Consider the following 4965-nt stretch of genomic DNA (forward strand, 5'->3'; position numbering starts at 1 on the left):
GAGAAGGTATTTTTGTGTGAGGATAGTTGTTCAAATTGATGTTCCTGTGGGGAGCCAAGCACTGGAAAGTTCTATTCTGCTTTCTTGCTCACATCCGAACTCATACCTTGATTGTTTTTTACATTAACTTATTTATCCTCTACTATCTTTTGCTGAGGATATGCCTGAGGATTTTACTCTAGTGAACCTGTGACAAGTTAGCTTTTAAACAATTTTATAGTGTTTATAGCAAAATTGTAACAACATTGAAAAAATAATAGCTAATATGTGTTGTGTTTACTGTATAACAAGCACTATTCTCCAGCAAATTATAGTTGATATTATCCACATTTTACAGAGAAGGAAACTGATGCACAGGTTAAATCAACTTGCCGAAGGATGCATAACATGTCAGTGATGAGGTCTAGATTTTAACTCACGGTTTCTGATTCCGCAGTCTATGAATGTAACTTTCTCTCTTCATCTTCCTGCTACTAAATGTATGCACCTACTTGTGTCTGTCTTTATTCGTATAGTTTGTGTTTCATTCTGTTATAGTGGACAAGCTATCCTTGTTTCTAAGATACTGGATCCTATCCCATATTTTCCTCCTCTCTCCCCTCCCCTCTCTTATTCTTTTTATTGGAGAATGGTATTTAGAAGCCAGAATTTGGCAACTACATATGCTCATTGGTACTGGTATTAATTGCTTCTACAGGCTTTCTTAGAGGACAAAGCTGAGAAATATATGTATGTATACATATGCATACTTCTATATGTATTTATCTGTCTGTATGTTCTGTGCTACCTCCTTCACTGCCACTACCTCCACAATGTAGTTATGTTATTCATTTGACATATAGTTAGGTTTGTTTATACTGCATTTTAGGGTCCTCCCCCATTTTTGTTGATTTTACTTATTTATGAATATGTGAGGAATTATTAACAAGATTCTAAAAGCCAAAACTATACAGAAATATATACTCAAAGAAGTCTCACTCCCACCCTTGATTCTTTCTATCCCATTGCTAGCCTCCATTCTTTTTTTTTTTTTTTTTTTGAGATGGAGTTTCACTCTTGTTGCCCAGGCTGGAGTGCAATAGCATGATCTCAGCTCACTGCAACCTCTGCCTGCCGGGTTCAAGCGACTCTCTTGCCTCAGCCTCCCAAGTAGCTGGGATTACAGGCATGTGCCACCACACCTGGCTAATTTTTTTTTTTTTTTGTATTTTTAGTAGAGACAGGGTTTCACCATGTTGGTCAGGTTGGTCTTGAACTCCTGACCTCAGGTGATCCACGCACCTTGGCCTCCCAAAGTGCTGGGACTACAGGCATGAACCATGGTGCCCAGCCTCCTAGCCTCCATTCTTTCCATCCTGTTTCCACTCACCACCTGTAGGTAACCAATCTCTTTAGTTCCTGCTTAACATTTTCTGTTTCTTCCTGCACAATGAGCAGATACGTGTACATTTTCTTATTTTCCCTTTATTACTCTTTTGCACTCATTTTATTTTATTGTAGAGATGCGGTCTTGCTATGTTGCCCAGGCTGGTCTGAAACTCTTGGCCTCAAAGGACCTTTCTGCCTCAGCCACCCAAAGTGCTGAGATTACAGGCAGGAGCCACCACGCCTGGCCTGCATTCTACTTTTCTTAAAACTTAACATGTCCTAGAAATCATTTCATATTATTCATAGATTCTTATTCTTTTTTTGCAGTTCATACTACTTCATTGTGTGGGTACACTATAGTTTAACCACTCTTCTATGTATGGGCATTTAGGTTGTTTTCGTTGTTTCGTATCTACAAAGAAAACACTACACTGAATAACTGTGTATAGGTATTTTTGTATTATTGAAGATATATCTTCAGGGCAAATTCCAATGTTCTTCAAATGGCTATGTGTGTGGATTTCTGTTAGATACTGCCAAATTCTCTCCCCTAAAAGGATTGGCTAATTTTTGTATTTTTAGTAGAGACAGGGTTTCACCATGTTGGCCAGTCTGGTCTCAAACTCCTGACCTCGTGATCTGACCACCTCAGCCTCCCAAAGTGCTAGGATTACAGGCGTAAGCCACCACGCCTGGCTTTTTTTTTTTTTTTTTTCTATGTTTTGTTTTGTTTTTGAGACAGCATCTCACTCTGTCGCCCAGCCTGGAGTGCAGTGGCAGAATCATAGCTTACTGCATCCTCAACCTCTGGAGCTTAAGTGATCCTCCTACCTTGGCCTCCCAAGGTCCTGGGATTACAGGCATGAGCCACCCTTGCCCAGCTTCTCCTCAATTTTTAAGAGTTCTTTAGATATTAGAAATATTTGCCCTTTGTGATACATGTTACAAATATTTTCCTTGAGTTTGTCATTGTCTTTGACTTTGCTTATGCTATTTTTCTGCGATGCAAAAGATTTTAAAAACCTTTATGTGGTCAAATGTATTAACTTTTTATTTCATCAGGACTTTGAGTCATAGTTAGAAACCCAGGTTATACAGGAATTCACCCAAATTTTCTTCTAGGACTTATATGGTTATATGGTTTAATTTCTTTATTCAGATTTCTAATCCATTTGAAATTGATTCTTGTGTAAGGTGTGAGGTATGAATCTAATTTTATCTTTTTCCAAATGGCTATCCAGCCCTGTTTATTAAAATGGTCATCTTTGCCCCAGTGGTTTGAGCTGCCACCTTTATCAGACAATAAATTTCCCTATGTACTTAGCATACATCTCTGGACTTTCTTTTCTATTTCACTTGTCAGCCTGTCTATTCATGTAGGGAGTACCACACTGTTTTATTTGTAAGGCTTTTTAGTCGGCTTTAACATTCCATGTATTATTTCCTTTTTCAGTGTTTTGCAAGCTATTGTTGCATGCTTATTTTATTATATGGAAAGTGTCAACTTGTCTAGCTCCATTAAAAACCTTGTTAGTATTTTATTAGGATTGTGTTAAATTTAAAAATTAACTTGGCCACAAATTGTGACTCATGCCTACAATCCCAGCACTTTGGGAGGCTGAGGTGGGAAGATCACTTGGGCCCAGGAATTCAAGACCAGACTGGGTAACATAAGGAGACCCCGTCTCTACTAGATAGGTAGACAGACAGACACACAGATATGAACAAAAAATTAACTACAGGAGGACTGACATCTCCTCCTCATCAGTCCTTGCAAAGGTGAGTTGTTCTAGTTAAGAACAGGGATATCTTTCCATTTGTTCAAATCTACTTTGTGTGTTCCAGAAGTGTTTTAAACTTTTCCTCTAATAGGTTTTGCACATTTCTTACGTTTATTTTATCTTCATTATTGCTATTTGAAGGTGGTTTTCCTCTACCATTATCTTCTCTAACTGGTTTTAGTGTACATGAAGGCTATTGATTTCTGTATCTTAATTTTATATATTGCTAGCTTACTGAGTAAAATAGTGTTGGAAAAACTGGATAACCATATGAAAAAAAAAATTCAGCTCAACTCCTATCTCACACTATACATAAAGTCAGTTTGAGGCAGATTATAGATCTGTCACCACAGTTTGTGCCCCGAGTTCTTGGCTTTCGTGTAAATAGAAATTAACGCCAGGATGGGGCTGGGTGTGGTGGCTCGACAGTAATCCCAGCACTCTGGGAGGCCAAGGTGGGCGGATCACGTGAGGTCGAGAGTTTGAGACCAGCCTGGCCAACATGGTGAAACCCCATCTCTACTAAAAATACAAAAATTAGCCGGGCGTGATGGCACGTGCCTGAAGTCCCAGCTACTCGGGTGGCTGAGGAGGGAGGATCCCTTGAGTCCGGGAGGCGGAAGTTGCAGTGAGCTGAGATCGCACCACTCCTCTCCAGCCTGGGCGACAGAGGAAGACTCTGTCTCAAAAACAAAAACAAAACCCAGAAATTAACACCAGGCCAAACAAATTTTTCACAGATAAGGTATAATAGGCTTGTGGCTCAAGCAAAGCAAGTGAGCAGCATACAGGAAAGGGGTCCTGGTGCTAGCTCCCTGAAGGGCTTTAGCTCTTGCCATTTTAAGGAAGCTGAGGTGAAAAAGGGTGATATATAGGCATGTACCACATGCACAGTTTGATAATATGCTTCTTCATATATTGTGTGTCTCATTAGCATGTTAAATCTCCACCCCTGGGTGTGATTTTTAGCATTATAATGAGATTATAAGGAGGAAAACCTTGATGAAAGGTCAGCGCTGGAGTCTATCTTGTCTAGCGGGGTGCATCTGGTCAGGTTCTTATCAGGAATGCTAGAGTCTCACTTTAATAGCCTTGGGAGAAGTAACTCAAGGAAATAAATGGTTACGTTCTTTTTTTTTTTATGGTTGGGAATTCAGAGGAGGCAGCAGCTATCTGCTACGTGACTTGGGTCAACCCTTTAAGGGAGGCAAGAAGGTAGGAGAAGGCATATACCTGGGCATGTGAGGCCCCTGGGGTTTTGGTTACCATGTCTCTTCCCTGCCAGACTGAGTCTCTTCGCTATGTTGTCCCAAATCTAAATGTAAAAGACAAAATTATAATACTTTTAGAAGAAAACATAGGAGAATATGTTTGTGATTTGACAGTAGGCAAAAAATTTCTTAGGATGTAAATAACTATCAAAGAAAAACCTGATAAAATAGACTTCATCAATGGCTGGGCATGGTGGCTCAGGCCTGTAATCCCAGCACTTTGGGAGGCTGAGGCAGGTGGATCACTTGAGGTCAGGAGTTCAAGACCAGCCTGGCCAACATGGTGAAACCCCATCTCTACCAAAAATACAAAAATATTAGCCGGGCCTGGTGGTGCAGGCCTGTAGTCCCGGCTACTCAGGAGGCTGAGGCAGGAGGATCGCTTGAGCCTGGGAAACGGAAGTTGCAATGAGCTAAGATTCTGCCACTGCACTCCAGCCTGGGCGACAGAGCAAGATTCTCTCTCCAAAAACAAAAAAACGAAAACAAAACATCAAAATTTAAAACTTCTGTCAAAGAAATGACACCATTAAGAAAATATATAG

The sequence above is a fragment of the Pongo abelii genome, chromosome X, assembly GCF_028885655.2.
Source record: "Pongo abelii isolate AG06213 chromosome X, NHGRI_mPonAbe1-v2.0_pri, whole genome shotgun sequence".
Classification (NCBI taxonomy): domain Eukaryota; kingdom Metazoa; phylum Chordata; class Mammalia; order Primates; family Hominidae; genus Pongo; species Pongo abelii.